This window comes from Chrysoperla carnea, assembly GCF_905475395.1.
Source record: "Chrysoperla carnea chromosome X unlocalized genomic scaffold, inChrCarn1.1 SUPER_X_unloc_71, whole genome shotgun sequence".
NCBI classification, from domain to species: Eukaryota; Metazoa; Arthropoda; class Insecta; order Neuroptera; family Chrysopidae; genus Chrysoperla; species Chrysoperla carnea.
Genome location: NW_025408202.1, coordinates 17,438 through 35,552, shown reverse-complemented (window position 1 = coordinate 35,552; position 18,115 = coordinate 17,438). Strand labels below are relative to the sequence as shown.

The 18,115-nt window shown below is 26.0% G+C and overlaps 3 non-coding genes across 3 annotated transcripts; all 3 read left to right on the top strand.

Annotated features, from left to right (window-relative positions):
- Positions 1-2: 2 nt before the first annotated feature.
- LOC123304622 lies at positions 3-121 on the top strand. The gene has a single exon (XR_006536624.1). It is a non-coding gene; the product is annotated as a 5S ribosomal RNA (ribosomal RNA).
- A 6,361-nt stretch (positions 122-6,482) lies between these two features.
- Positions 6,483-6,601, top strand: LOC123304621. Its single transcript, XR_006536623.1, has one exon. It is a non-coding gene; the product is annotated as a 5S ribosomal RNA (ribosomal RNA).
- A 6,359-nt stretch (positions 6,602-12,960) lies between these two features.
- LOC123304620 lies at positions 12,961-13,079 on the top strand. The gene has a single exon (XR_006536622.1). It is a non-coding gene; the product is annotated as a 5S ribosomal RNA (ribosomal RNA).
- Positions 13,080-18,115: the final 5,036 nt, after the last annotated feature.

Here is an 18,115-nt window from a genome sequence, read left to right as displayed (position 1 = left end):
GTGGCAACAGCCATACCACGTTGAAAACACCGGTTCTCGTCCGATCACCGAAGTTAAGCAACATTGGGCACAGTCAGTACTTGGATGGGTGACCGCTTGGGAACACTGTGTGCGGTTGCCTTTTTATATTAAAAATATAAATTATTTTTCTTCTTTTCTTTTTTTTTACACACCATATATAAATATATGTTATTTAGAAATGTAAACCTTTTATATTATTCGTCAACAAATAAATATTATTTTTTGTATAAAATTTTATTGCATTTATAACTCATATCATGGTTACTTTAAAGCGAGAAGTTTTTTTAATATTTCAAATGAATATAAAATAATATAAATTTTATGAAATTTATTTATTTTTAGAAATAGCAATCGCTTATAATTATAACAAAATTTTAATAATGTTTAATTTTATTTCAATAATTTATATATATATATATATATATATATATATTTTTTAATAAAAATAATATACTCTTATTTAATAATATATGTTGGTCCTATATATAGGACCGAAAATATTTCTTATTTGTTTTTTTTTTTTTTAAATTGTCATTTAAAACGCTTATGCACGTTCTCCACGAATACGTCTTGCCAATTGTATATCCTTAGGCATAATTGTAACACGCTTTGCATGAATTGCGCATAAATTGGTATCTTCAAATAAACCTACTAAATAGGCTTCACTAGCTTCTTGTAATGCCATAACAGCTGAACTTTGGAAACGTAAATCGGTTTTAAAATCTTGTGCAATTTCACGTACTAAACGTTGGAATGGTAATTTACGAATTAACAATTCAGTACTTTTTTGATAACGACGAATTTCTCGTAAAGCTACTGTACCAGGACGATATCTGTGTGGTTTTTTTACTCCACCAGTTGCTGGTGCACTTTTACGTGCAGCTTTCGTTGCTAATTGTTTTCTTGGTGCTTTACCACCAGTTGATTTACGTGCAGTTTGCTTGGTTCTAGCCATTTTCAAATAATAATGTTTTTACAAAAAAACACACAATTTTAAAAATTATATTCGACAATTTGATACTACAAAGTCAAATGTTTAAATGCGAAATAAATGTGTTGTATTTATATTTATATGAAATTTCAAAATTTTTGTTGTCATATCCTATTGGATAGCTATCAGAGTATGGACTAATCAAATTGTATAGGCGTGGCTTAAAAAATCTTTAATGCTTTATATAAAAAGGCACAATTGTACCGGCGCTCACATACATTACAATACTTGTGAGGTTAACACACGTGTTATCCGTTCGTTAAAATATTGTAAATAATTTTTTATTAAAATGACTGGCAGAGGAAAAGGTGGAAAGGGTCTTGGAAAAGGGGGTGCAAAACGTCATAGAAAAGTTTTGCGTGATAATATCCAAGGTATTACAAAACCTGCAATTCGTCGTTTAGCACGACGAGGTGGAGTAAAACGTATCTCTGGTTTAATTTATGAAGAAACACGTGGTGTACTTAAAGTATTCCTTGAAAATGTTATTCGGGATGCTGTTACATATACTGAACACGCAAAACGTAAAACAGTTACAGCTATGGATGTTGTATATGCATTAAAACGACAAGGTCGTACTTTGTATGGTTTTGGAGGTTAAGAAAATATAATAATTTACTTAAAATATTTAGTAAATTTATTAAAGAATATTTAATACATCCGATAAATTTAAACAGGCTTTCCTTTTTGGGAAGCCACTAATTTTATTTATATAAGAGTAAATAAATTTGTTAATAAATATAACATATTATATAATTTGTTTACAACAAATTATTTTGTTTATAACATACATTACCAAATATTTTTATTTATTTTTTTTTTTTTTATTGTAATATATCTGCAATAATAAATTATAATTTGTATATTATCTATTTTATTTTACAATAACTTATTGAATTTTTGAAAAAATTTTATTATAAATTAATATACTATTATATTTTTTATATATACAAGTTAAGAGTAACAAGTATCGATAGGAGATTATCGAATTTATAACTAATAAAACATTTCGCCTTAATCAAAGAAAATAAAGATTTTGCTATACCATTTTTTATACTTTCAATAAATAATTTATTATTAAATTTTTATTATTTCATTTATTTTTTAAAATTATTAAAAATATTTTTCTAATAATTATAAGCGTACATAAACAAGTAGTAAATGTAAAATGAAAATAATAAAGGTAATGTAATGCATTTGCATTACACTGATTTACGATATATATTCCGCGATATCCTTTATTATATTTAAAATTAATAATATTGATATACTAATAATAGATATATTCAAGCTATTAATATATAAAATTTTATATTAAATATGATATTAATAATTGTTTATTTTATTTTTTTGTATATATAAAAATAATTTACTCTTATTTAAAAAATTTGATGGCTCTCTTAAAAAGAGAGCCGTTTTTATATGTTGATGTATTTTTATGTTATCAATTAAATAATATTTTCGATTTATTTATTTTGAACTTGTATATTTTGTAACAGCTTTAGTACCTTCACTAACAGCGTGCTTTGCCAATTCACCAGGTAATAATAATCGAACTGCGGTTTGAATTTCCCGACTTGTGATTGTTGAACGTTTATTATAATGTGCTAAACGTGATGCTTCAGCAGCAATACGTTCAAAAATATCATTAACAAAACTGTTCATGATACTCATAGCTTTACTAGAGATACCAGTATCAGGATGCACTTGTTTTAATACTTTGTAAATGTAAATTGCATATGATTCCTTGCGCTTCCTCTTCTTTTTCTTATCACTCTTTGATATATTTTTTTGAGCTTTGCCAGCTTTTTTTGCTGCTTTTCCACTTGTTTTTGGTGGCATTGTTACAAACAATTAATATACACAGATAGTTACAGAACACCAGTCAGTATATGTATGAGCGTGTCGTGTATACAACTAGCGTATTATATACGCGAAGATGGATATAACAATAAAAATGAATACTACTCTCTGATTGGCTAAAAATAATACTATAAGGTGATTGGTTTATTTTTAAAGTTTTATATTTTATAAATATTATAAATTAAAATACCCAAATAACATTTTAAACATTTATGTTACAATCCCCGTAACGTACACATCTGTGTGATTATATTTACAAAAAAAAATATTAATTAAATAAATTTATTCGCTATGTCTGGACGAGGTAAAGGTGGTAAAGTAAAGGGAAAGGCAAAGTCAAGATCAAGCCGAGCAGGATTACAATTTCCTGTTGGAAGAATTCACAGATTATTACGAAAAGGAAATTATGCTGAACGAGTAGGTGCTGGTGCCCCAGTATATTTGGCTGCTGTTATGGAATATTTGGCTGCAGAAGTTCTCGAGTTAGCTGGTAATGCTGCCCGTGATAACAAAAAAACACGTATCATTCCACGTCATTTACAATTGGCAATTCGTAATGATGAAGAATTAAATAAATTATTATCTGGTGTAACAATTGCTCAAGGTGGTGTATTACCAAACATTCAAGCAGTGTTATTACCAAAGAAAACTGAAAAGAAAGCATAAATTAAAAACATTGCATTAATTTTTATAATAATAATACATCGATCATAGGCCTTTTATTAAAAGGCCACAAATTTATTTAAAATAAGAGTAAAAATTATTTTTATAAATAATATATTATAATATTTTTTTAAAGAATCAATTTAAATAATTATAAATTAATGATTCTTTTTTTTTTTTTCTTTTTTTTTATGTTATTATGGAAATAATTCATCATATTATGATGACATTTAGGTAACATATTATAAGAATATTCATAAAATATTATCAAAATAATATTGTATTATGATGATATTTAGACAAAATATTATAAGAATATACACAAAATATTATCAAAATAATATCATTAGATAACAAAACTGTTCATGATACTCATACCTTTACTAGAGATAAAAGTATCAGGATGCACTTGTATTAATACATATTATCACAACATCACAAAATATTTTTTAAAAGGAAAAATTTTTTTAAAATTATTATAAAATTTGATTGAATTAAATTTCAATTTATTTTTTTAATAATTAAAGAAAAAAAAAAAACAAAGCATATAAACTTTCTATTGAAAATGTTATTTTAAACTAGATGGCCAAGTGAACTTCGTTACACAAACAATATATGACGTATTCGTTATTTAAATAATCAGTATCCTTTGATATTATATCAATACGTTACTCTCTTCTTTTGATACATATTAATAAAATTTCAATTTATAAGATTTTATGTCAATTATATAAATAATATTATAAATTTTCTAAATACATAAGTTAAGTAACAAAAAATTTGAATAACAAGATAAATTTATATATTATGTTTTAATACTCGATACTATAATATATCGCATCCGTTACCAATTATTCGGTATCCTTTGATTTATACACAGAATGAACTAAAAATATATATCAAATTTATTTTATTTATTTATATATTTAATATTATTATTATTATTTTATATTACAAAGTTTCTTAACGAAGCTTACAATGATTTCTCATATCGTACTTAACAAAATTATTTAGATCATATAAAATTTAAATTGTTAAAAAATTTGTATATTTATTATTATTATTATTTATTTTTATTAAAATTACATAACATAAAATTAATAATATTTTAATAATTATATAAATTAATTCTTATTTAAAATAATCTTATATTAATCTCAACAAATACTCTAATAATATATTTTGTCATAAATTTTTTTATATTTAAAATAAATATTATAATATATAAATACTTATATCAGTATAAAATTTCTTTATATAATTATGAAAAAATTAATTTAATAGTTAATTATTGATATTAATGCATAAATAAAAGTATTTTCTAATGAAATATATTTTGTCAATGTTCGATTAACACATTTCATAATAATACGTTTTCATTATTGACAAAAAAAGTTTTTCTAAAAATGAAATCTTATACTATAATATATATATTTATATATTAAATTTTTTAATTATTTATATACTAATAATTTATAATAAATCGATATTAAATAAAAAATAAAAATATATACTTTTTAAGTTTACCTTAAAAATATTATTGTTTTGTATGATTGAAATAATTAATATTAAACTATGTTTATTAATAATTGTTAATAAAAAAATTAAATATATTTTAATTTATAAAATAAATATTATTATTAAATTTATAATTTATTATTTTATATATTATAGAAATTGAAAAAATAAATCATGTTTACTACGACAGTAAATTAGAAATACTATTTAATTTTTATGTGTTTTCTACATGGTACTTTGACTTACATAGGGACTTATATTATTGTGAATAATGATATAATTGAAAACCTTTATTTTTTATTTGATAGAATTATTATATTTTATCATTTAAATATTTATAATAAATACATTATTTTTATAAAGTAAAAAAATATGGCCGAAGAAAATTCTACAGCTGTTGCAGCAACTGCGGTTACTGCTGCTTCTACAACACCAACAAAAAAAGCAACAGCTTCTGGTGCTAAACGTACAAAACAACATTCAAAACCAACACATCCACGTACATCAGAAATGGTTGTTAACGCAATTAAAAATTTAAAAGAACGTGGTGGTTCATCATTACAAGCAATTAAAAAATATTTAGCTGCAAATTATAAAGTGGATTCTGATAAAATTTCACCATTTATTAAAAAATATTTAAAAGCTGCTGTAACTGAGGGAGCCTTGGTACAAACTAAAGGTAAAGGTGCATCTGGTTCATTCAAATTGGCTGCTTCCGCTTCATCTAATTCTTCAGCTAAATCAAAAGTATCCAAAAAAGAAAGTGGAGCAAAAGGTTCAGCAAAGAGTGCTAAAAGTAAACGGGCACCAAAAGAAAAGAAAGCCACAACTACATCATTGGCAGCCAAAAAGCCTAAAGCAAAAAAAGCGACTCCATCATCATCAACTGCTGCTAAAAAAGTTACTGCAAAATCATCAGCGGCATCAAAAAAAGCACCAGTTAAAGCAAAACCAGCAAAAAGTACAAAATCCGCTGCCAAAAGTAGCCCTGCTCGTAAACCGAAAGCACCAAAAGCTAAGAAAGCTTCTGTTGCCAAATCATCTCCTACAAAAATTAAAAAAGCAGCACCAAAAAAGAAATGATCTGTTACTTTAATAATATATTGAAATATTTCATTATTTTTGCTAAAAAATGAAAATAACATAGGCCTTAATACAGGCCACAAATTAATATTTGATAAGAGTAAATTATTTTTTGTATAAATATTTTATAAAATAATAGTTAAGAAACATTTGCCACAGTCAGTACCACGGATGGGTGGCCACTTGAGAATACTGTGTGCGGTTGCATTTTTATTTAAAATATATGGTATAATAAATAAGTATATATTTAAATTGATTACTTCATTGAAAATTTTAATAATATACTTTAATATTAATGATATTTATGAAAAATATATATTTGTAAAAATTTTCATTTATTACTGGCAACAGCCATACCACGTTGAAAACACCGGTTCTCGTCCGATCACCGAAGTTAAGCAACATTGGGCACAGTCAGTACTTGGATGGGTGACCGCTTGGGAACACTGTGTGCGGTTGCCTTTTTATATTAAAAATATAAATTATTTTTCTTCTTTTCTTTTTTTTTACACACCATATATAAATATATGTTATTTAGAAATGTAAACCTTTTATATTATTCGTCAACAAATAAATATTATTTTTTGTATAAAATTTTATTGCATTTATAACTCATATCATGGTTACTTTAAAGCGAGAAGTTTTTTTAATATTTCAAATGAATATAAAATAATATAAATTTTATGAAATTTATTTATTTTTAGAAATAGCAATCGCTTATAATTATAACAAAATTTTAATAATGTTTAATTTTATTTCAATAATTTATATATATATATATATATATATATATTTTTTAATAAAAATAATATACTCTTATTTAATAATATATGTTGGTCCTATATATAGGACCGAAAATATTTCTTATTTGTTTTTTTTTTTTTTAAATTGTCATTTAAAACGCTTATGCACGTTCTCCACGAATACGTCTTGCCAATTGTATATCCTTAGGCATAATTGTAACACGCTTTGCATGAATTGCGCATAAATTGGTATCTTCAAATAAACCTACTAAATAGGCTTCACTAGCTTCTTGTAATGCCATAACAGCTGAACTTTGGAAACGTAAATCGGTTTTAAAATCTTGTGCAATTTCACGTACTAAACGTTGGAATGGTAATTTACGAATTAACAATTCAGTACTTTTTTGATAACGACGAATTTCTCGTAAAGCTACTGTACCAGGACGATATCTGTGTGGTTTTTTTACTCCACCAGTTGCTGGTGCACTTTTACGTGCAGCTTTCGTTGCTAATTGTTTTCTTGGTGCTTTACCACCAGTTGATTTACGTGCAGTTTGCTTGGTTCTAGCCATTTTCAAATAATAATGTTTTTACAAAAAAACACACAATTTTAAAAATTATATTCGACAATTTGATACTACAAAGTCAAATGTTTAAATGCGAAATAAATGTGTTGTATTTATATTTATATGAAATTTCAAAATTTTTGTTGTCATATCCTATTGGATAGCTATCAGAGTATGGACTAATCAAATTGTATAGGCGTGGCTTAAAAAATCTTTAATGCTTTATATAAAAAGGCACAATTGTACCGGCGCTCACATACATTACAATACTTGTGAGGTTAACACACGTGTTATCCGTTCGTTAAAATATTGTAAATAATTTTTTATTAAAATGACTGGCAGAGGAAAAGGTGGAAAGGGTCTTGGAAAAGGGGGTGCAAAACGTCATAGAAAAGTTTTGCGTGATAATATCCAAGGTATTACAAAACCTGCAATTCGTCGTTTAGCACGACGAGGTGGAGTAAAACGTATCTCTGGTTTAATTTATGAAGAAACACGTGGTGTACTTAAAGTATTCCTTGAAAATGTTATTCGGGATGCTGTTACATATACTGAACACGCAAAACGTAAAACAGTTACAGCTATGGATGTTGTATATGCATTAAAACGACAAGGTCGTACTTTGTATGGTTTTGGAGGTTAAGAAAATATAATAATTTACTTAAAATATTTAGTAAATTTATTAAAGAATATTTAATACATCCGATAAATTTAAACAGGCTTTCCTTTTTGGGAAGCCACTAATTTTATTTATATAAGAGTAAATAAATTTGTTAATAAATATAACATATTATATAATTTGTTTACAACAAATTATTTTGTTTATAACATACATTACCAAATATTTTTATTTATTTTTTTTTTTTTTATTGTAATATATCTGCAATAATAAATTATAATTTGTATATTATCTATTTTATTTTACAATAACTTATTGAATTTTTGAAAAAATTTTATTATAAATTAATATACTATTATATTTTTTATATATACAAGTTAAGAGTAACAAGTATCGATAGGAGATTATCGAATTTATAACTAATAAAACATTTCGCCTTAATCAAAGAAAATAAAGATTTTGCTATACCATTTTTTATACTTTCAATAAATAATTTATTATTAAATTTTTATTATTTCATTTATTTTTTAAAATTATTAAAAATATTTTTCTAATAATTATAAGCGTACATAAACAAGTAGTAAATGTAAAATGAAAATAATAAAGGTAATGTAATGCATTTGCATTACACTGATTTACGATATATATTCCGCGATATCCTTTATTATATTTAAAATTAATAATATTGATATACTAATAATAGATATATTCAAGCTATTAATATATAAAATTTTATATTAAATATGATATTAATAATTGTTTATTTTATTTTTTTGTATATATAAAAATAATTTACTCTTATTTAAAAAATTTGATGGCTCTCTTAAAAAGAGAGCCGTTTTTATATGTTGATGTATTTTTATGTTATCAATTAAATAATATTTTCGATTTATTTATTTTGAACTTGTATATTTTGTAACAGCTTTAGTACCTTCACTAACAGCGTGCTTTGCCAATTCACCAGGTAATAATAATCGAACTGCGGTTTGAATTTCCCGACTTGTGATTGTTGAACGTTTATTATAATGTGCTAAACGTGATGCTTCAGCAGCAATACGTTCAAAAATATCATTAACAAAACTGTTCATGATACTCATAGCTTTACTAGAGATACCAGTATCAGGATGCACTTGTTTTAATACTTTGTAAATGTAAATTGCATATGATTCCTTGCGCTTCCTCTTCTTTTTCTTATCACTCTTTGATATATTTTTTTGAGCTTTGCCAGCTTTTTTTGCTGCTTTTCCACTTGTTTTTGGTGGCATTGTTACAAACAATTAATATACACAGATAGTTACAGAACACCAGTCAGTATATGTATGAGCGTGTCGTGTATACAACTAGCGTATTATATACGCGAAGATGGATATAACAATAAAAATGAATACTACTCTCTGATTGGCTAAAAATAATACTATAAGGTGATTGGTTTATTTTTAAAGTTTTATATTTTATAAATATTATAAATTAAAATACCCAAATAACATTTTAAACATTTATGTTACAATCCCCGTAACGTACACATCTGTGTGATTATATTTACAAAAAAAAATATTAATTAAATAAATTTATTCGCTATGTCTGGACGAGGTAAAGGTGGTAAAGTAAAGGGAAAGGCAAAGTCAAGATCAAGCCGAGCAGGATTACAATTTCCTGTTGGAAGAATTCACAGATTATTACGAAAAGGAAATTATGCTGAACGAGTAGGTGCTGGTGCCCCAGTATATTTGGCTGCTGTTATGGAATATTTGGCTGCAGAAGTTCTCGAGTTAGCTGGTAATGCTGCCCGTGATAACAAAAAAACACGTATCATTCCACGTCATTTACAATTGGCAATTCGTAATGATGAAGAATTAAATAAATTATTATCTGGTGTAACAATTGCTCAAGGTGGTGTATTACCAAACATTCAAGCAGTGTTATTACCAAAGAAAACTGAAAAGAAAGCATAAATTAAAAACATTGCATTAATTTTTATAATAATAATACATCGATCATAGGCCTTTTAATAAAAGGCCACAAATTTATTTAAAATAAGAGTAAAAATTATTTTTATAAATAATATATTATAATATTTTTTTAAAGAATCAATTTAAATAATTATAAATTAATGATTCTTTTTTTTTTTTTCTTTTTTTATATGTTATTATGGAAATAATTCATCATATTATGATGACATTTAGGTAACATATTATAAGAATATTCATAAAATATTATCAAAATAATATTGTATTATGATGATATTTAGACAAAATATTATAAGAATATACACAAAATATTATCAAAATAATATCATTAGATAACAAAACTGTTCATGATACTCATACCTTTACTAGAGATAAAAGTATCAGGATGCACTTGTATTAATACATATTATCACAACATCACAAAATATTTTTTAAAAGGAAAAATTTTTTTAAAATTATTATAAAATTTGATTGAATTAAATTTCAATTTATTTTTTTAATAATTAAAGAAAAAAAAAAAACAAAGCATATAAACTTTCTATTGAAAATGTTATTTTAAACTAGATGGCCAAGTGAACTTCGTTACACAAACAATATATGACGTATTCGTTATTTAAATAATCAGTATCCTTTGATATTATATCAATACGTTACTCTCTTCTTTTGATACATATTAATAAAATTTCAATTTATAAGATTTTATGTCAATTATATAAATAATATTATAAATTTTCTAAATACATAAGTTAAGTAACAAAAAATTTGAATAACAAGATAAATTTATATATTATGTTTTAATACTCGATACTATAATATATCGCATCCGTTACCAATTATTCGGTATCCTTTGATTTATACACAGAATGAACTAAAAATATATATCAAATTTATTTTATTTATTTATATATTTAATATTATTATTATTATTTTATATTACAAAGTTTCTTAACGAAGCTTACAATGATTTCTCATATCGTACTTAACAAAATTATTTAGATCATATAAAATTTAAATTGTTAAAAAATTTGTATATTTATTATTATTATTATTTATTTTTATTAAAATTACATAACATAAAATTAATAATATTTTAATAATTATATAAATTAATTCTTATTTAAAATAATCTTATATTAATCTCAACAAATACTCTAATAATATATTTTGTCATAAATTTTTTTATATTTAAAATAAATATTATAATATATAAATACTTATATCAGTATAAAATTTCTTTATATAATTATGAAAAAATTAATTTAATAGTTAATTATTGATATTAATGCATAAATAAAAGTATTTTCTAATGAAATATATTTTGTCAATGTTCGATTAACACATTTCATAATAATACGTTTTCATTATTGACAAAAAAAGTTTTTCTAAAAATGAAATCTTATACTATAATATATATATTTATATATTAAATTTTTTAATTATTTATATACTAATAATTTATAATAAATCGATATTAAATAAAAAATAAAAATATATACTTTTTAAGTTTACCTTAAAAATATTATTGTTTTGTATGATTGAAATAATTAATATTAAACTATGTTTATTAATAATTGTTAATAAAAAAATTAAATATATTTTAATTTATAAAATAAATATTATTATTAAATTTATAATTTATTATTTTATATATTATAGAAATTGAAAAAATAAATCATGTTTACTACGACAGTAAATTAGAAATACTATTTAATTTTTATGTGTTTTCTACATGGTACTTTGACTTACATAGGGACTTATATTATTGTGAATAATGATATAATTGAAAACCTTTATTTTTTATTTGATAGAATTATTATATTTTATCATTTAAATATTTATAATAAATACATTATTTTTATAAAGTAAAAAAATATGGCCGAAGAAAATTCTACAGCTGTTGCAGCAACTGCGGTTACTGCTGCTTCTACAACACCAACAAAAAAAGCAACAGCTTCTGGTGCTAAACGTACAAAACAACATTCAAAACCAACACATCCACGTACATCAGAAATGGTTGTTAACGCAATTAAAAATTTAAAAGAACGTGGTGGTTCATCATTACAAGCAATTAAAAAATATTTAGCTGCAAATTATAAAGTGGATTCTGATAAAATTTCACCATTTATTAAAAAATATTTAAAAGCTGCTGTAACTGAGGGAGCCTTGGTACAAACTAAAGGTAAAGGTGCATCTGGTTCATTCAAATTGGCTGCTTCCGCTTCATCTAATTCTTCAGCTAAATCAAAAGTATCCAAAAAAGAAAGTGGAGCAAAAGGTTCAGCAAAGAGTGCTAAAAGTAAACGGGCACCAAAAGAAAAGAAAGCCACAACTACATCATTGGCAGCCAAAAAGCCTAAAGCAAAAAAAGCGACTCCATCATCATCAACTGCTGCTAAAAAAGTTACTGCAAAATCATCAGCGGCATCAAAAAAAGCACCAGTTAAAGCAAAACCAGCAAAAAGTACAAAATCCGCTGCCAAAAGTAGCCCTGCTCGTAAACCGAAAGCACCAAAAGCTAAGAAAGCTTCTGTTGCCAAATCATCTCCTACAAAAATTAAAAAAGCAGCACCAAAAAAGAAATGATCTGTTACTTTAATAATATATTGAAATATTTCATTATTTTTGCTAAAAAATGAAAATAACATAGGCCTTAATACAGGCCACAAATTAATATTTGATAAGAGTAAATTATTTTTTGTATAAATATTTTATAAAATAATAGTTAAGAAACATTTGCCACAGTCAGTACCACGGATGGGTGGCCACTTGAGAATACTGTGTGCGGTTGCATTTTTATTTAAAATATATGGTATAATAAATAAGTATATATTTAAATTGATTACTTCATTGAAAATTTTAATAATATACTTTAATATTAATGATATTTATGAAAAATATATATTTGTAAAAATTTTCATTTATTACTGGCAACAGCCATACCACGTTGAAAACACCGGTTCTCGTCCGATCACCGAAGTTAAGCAACATTGGGCACAGTCAGTACTTGGATGGGTGACCGCTTGGGAACACTGTGTGCGGTTGCCTTTTTATATTAAAAATATAAATTATTTTTCTTCTTTTCTTTTTTTTTACACACCATATATAAATATATGTTATTTAGAAATGTAAACCTTTTATATTATTCGTCAACAAATAAATATTATTTTTTGTATAAAATTTTATTGCATTTATAACTCATATCATGGTTACTTTAAAGCGAGAAGTTTTTTTAATATTTCAAATGAATATAAAATAATATAAATTTCATAAAATTTATTTATTTTTAGAAATAGCAATCGCTTATAATTATAACAAAATTTTAATAATGTTTAATTTTATTTCAATAATTTATATATATATATATATATATATATATTTTTTAATAAAAATAATATACTCTTATTTAATAATATATGTTGGTCCTATATATAGGACCGAAAATATTTCTTATTTGTTTTTTTTTTTTTTAAATTGTCATTTAAAACGCTTATGCACGTTCTCCACGAATACGTCTTGCCAATTGTATATCCTTAGGCATAATTGTAACACGCTTTGCATGAATTGCGCATAAATTGGTATCTTCAAATAAACCTACTAAATAGGCTTCACTAGCTTCTTGTAATGCCATAACAGCTGAACTTTGGAAACGTAAATCGGTTTTAAAATCTTGTGCAATTTCACGTACTAAACGTTGGAATGGTAATTTACGAATTAACAATTCAGTACTTTTTTGATAACGACGAATTTCTCGTAAAGCTACTGTACCAGGACGATATCTGTGTGGTTTTTTTACTCCACCAGTTGCTGGTGCACTTTTACGTGCAGCTTTCGTTGCTAATTGTTTTCTTGGTGCTTTACCACCAGTTGATTTACGTGCAGTTTGCTTGGTTCTAGCCATTTTCAAATAATAATGTTTTTACAAAAAAACACACAATTTTAAAAATTATATTCGACAATTTGATACTACAAAGTCAAATGTTTAAATGCGAAATAAATGTGTTGTATTTATATTTATATGAAATTTCAAAATTTTTGTTGTCATATCCTATTGGATAGCTATCAGAGTATGGACTAATCAAATTGTATAGGCGTGGCTTAAAAAATCTTTAATGCTTTATATAAAAAGGCACAATTGTACCGGCGCTCACATACATTACAATACTTGTGAGGTTAACACACGTGTTATCCGTTCGTTAAAATATTGTAAATAATTTTTTATTAAAATGACTGGCAGAGGAAAAGGTGGAAAGGGTCTTGGAAAAGGGGGTGCAAAACGTCATAGAAAAGTTTTGCGTGATAATATCCAAGGTATTACAAAACCTGCAATTCGTCGTTTAGCACGACGAGGTGGAGTAAAACGTATCTCTGGTTTAATTTATGAAGAAACACGTGGTGTACTTAAAGTATTCCTTGAAAATGTTATTCGGGATGCTGTTACATATACTGAACACGCAAAACGTAAAACAGTTACAGCTATGGATGTTGTATATGCATTAAAACGACAAGGTCGTACTTTGTATGGTTTTGGAGGTTAAGAAAATATAATAATTTACTTAAAATATTTAGTAAATTTATTAAAGAATATTTAATACATCCGATAAATTTAAACAGGCTTTCCTTTTTGGGAAGCCACTAATTTTATTTATATAAGAGTAAATAAATTTGTTAATAAATATAACATATTATATAATTTGTTTACAACAAATTATTTTGTTTATAACATACATTACCAAATATTTTTATTTATTTTTTTTTTTTTTATCATATAGCACAGCAGTGCGAATCGTAGATTAATTTAAAAAAAATGGAAAACCGAAAATTGAAAGTGTAATGTATGCTGTATATGTGAAATGTGTATGCTTTTGCTGTGACTATATATACAGGACGTAAAATAGCCCTTTTTCACACCCTTATATCTCAGAAACTACTTGAGCTATAATGTTGCGCTTTTCAACTTAAGTAGATATATACCCTATGACGCCGTAAATCAAAGCTCACGTTCACGGCTCTCATCGTTTCCGAGCAATAACGCGTCAAAAAACGGCCACGCCCCGAAATTTTGTTACTGACTGACATAAATTCACAGCAAAACTGAGAAATGGTAGAAAGATGCGGTTTTCATTAAAATAAATTAGAGAAAAATCATACCCCAGAAAAAATACCAAATATCAAAATTTTTAACGGGAAATGGGAAATTTCGCTAATTAAAAGTGCATTTTTTCCCTATTTAAAATACATGGTAAAATATGAACCAATCAGAAGGCTAGTTTTTTTTCCTATACAATTTGTATGGTAAAACTTAAATACGCTTAAAAATTTGTTATTTATATAATTTTAATTAAATATTGATTAAATTTGAATAAATATTAAATAAATATTCAAAAATTAATTGTGTATTTCAATATTTCCAACTTAAAATATTATAAAAATTAAATAAAATATATCTTATTACTAAGACCCTATGAAATTCAAAGTACCATGTAGAAAACAGATTAAAATTATTTTGTTACATTAATTAGGAAAATTTTAATTTGCTTTTATAGCGAAAACTGTAAGAGATAGAACAAAAGTTTAAATGCAAAAAATGTTCCTTGCATAAAATTAAACAATTCTGTATGAAAAATTTTGTTGTAAAGGTAATTGTTTTCCCGTGAAAAGCAAATAAAGTAAAAAATTAAATTGCAATTTTCGGAAAAACGGTAAGAGATAGAACAAAAGTTTACATGTAAAAAATGTTCCTTACATAAAAATAAACAACTTTTGTTTGAAACATTTTTTCGAAAAAACAATCATTTTCCCTCGAGAAAGTAAATAACCAGTCCTGTTTTTTTCGTTAATGCAAAATCCAACTATTTTTGTCCTTAAATTTAAAAAAAGTATAAATATAATTTTACAAGAAGTTTTAAACCATTTTGCTTAAATGGCTTGTAGTGTTTACTACTAATTGTTGCAATGACAACGAATTTTATTTTCTTAAAAACAATGGTATTGTTATGTTCAACAATAAATAATCTTGCAACCCAATTTTGAAGCCGACACCCTCAATCGATTACGTTGAAATTTTGTAAGCACGCTGACTTTGAATGACATTGAATTTTTATGGTTGACTTGATCGAATTTTCTCGTGGCTTCCGCCATATTTTGTTAAATGGGGGGTGGGGGGGAATCTTATTACTCAATTTTAAAGCAGATATCTTCAACCGATTGAGTTGAAATTTTGTATACACGTTTAGATTTGATAACAAAACATGGTAAGGTTAGTGGCGTTATTATTTTTCCATCACTTCCACTATAATTGATTTATCTATAAATGATTTAGCTATACCGATTCTAAGGGACTTCTAAATTATAGAAAAATGCGATTTTGGACATTCGACAGAGACTTGCTTGAATTGAGGGTCAACCCATGCGCAGTACTATTACATGTAATCCTCGTGTGCGCACTAGCAATTTTTAAGGCCTACATGTGCGCAGTAACAAAATATAAAATTAGCGTATGCGCAGTTGCAAGATTCAGGATAAATGCATGCGCACAACTATAATTATTGATTAATCTGTGGGCACTTCCCGGATATAATACCCAAATATGCGCACTAACAAAATATAAAGTCCCTGTATGCGCAGTTGTAATATTCAGGATCAACCCATGCGCAGTACTATTACATGAAATCCACATGTGCGCACTAGCAATATATAAGGCCTACATATGCGCAGTAGCAAAATATTAACTAAGCTAATGCGCAGTTCTAAGATTCAGGTAAAATGCATGCGCAGAACAATCATTTGTGATTAATTTATGCGCATTTTCAATATTTAAGAACCAAATATGCCCATTTACAAAATATAGGGTTCCCGTTTGCGCAGTTGTAATATTTAGAATCAACCCATGCGCAGTACTATTTCATGTAATCCAAATGCGTGTACTAGCCATATTTAAGGCCTACATGTGCGCAGTAACAAAGTATAAATTCAGCGTATGCGCAGTTGCAAGAATCAGGATAAATGCATGCGCACAACTATAATTATTGATTAATCTGTGGGTACTTCCCGGATATAATACCCAAATATGCGCACTAAAAATATAAAGTCCCTGTATGCGCAGTTGTAATATTCAGGATCAACCCATGCGCAGTACTATTACATCTAATCCACATGTGCGCACTAGCAATATATAAGGCCTACATATGCGCAGTAGCAAAATATTAACTTAGCTAATGCGCAGTTCTAAGATTCAGGTAAAATGCATGCGCAGAACTATAATTTGAGATTACTTTATGCGCATTTTCAATATTTAAGGACCAAATATCCCCATTTACAAAATATAAGGTCCCTATTTGCGAAGTTGTAATATTTAGAATCAACCCATGCGCAGTAATATTTCATGTAATCCACATGCGTGCACTAGCAATATATTAGGCCTACATACGCGCAGTAACAAAATATAAATTCAGCGTATGCGTAGTTGTAAGATTTAGGATAAATGCATGGGCCGAACTATAATTTGTGATTAATCTGTATGTACTTCCAATATATAAGACCCAAATATGCACACTTACAAAATTTAAGGTCAATGTGTGCGCAGTTGTTATATTCCAGATTATCCCATGAGCAGAACAATTATATGGGATCAAAGTGTGCGCAATACCAATATATAAGACCCAAATATGCGCACTTACAAAATATAAGGCCCCTGTATGAGCCGTTGTAATATTCAGGATCAACTCATGTGCAGAACTATCATATGAAATCAAGCTGTGCGTATTACCCATAAATAAGGCCTAAATATTTGCAGTTACATAATATCTGTCTGTCCGTTTGCACATCTGTCTGCCAACACGATAACTCAAAAACGAAAAGAGATATTAAGATGAAATTTTTATAGCGTACTCAGGACGGAAAAAGTGAGGTCAAGTTCGTAAATTATCATTATACGTCAATTGATTCCTGGGTCTGTGGAACCCATCTTGTAAACCGTTAGAGATATAACAAAAATTTTAATGTAAAAAATATTCCTTATAAAGAAATAACCAACTTTTGCATAAAACATTTTTTCGAAAACATGACTGTTTACCCATGAGGAC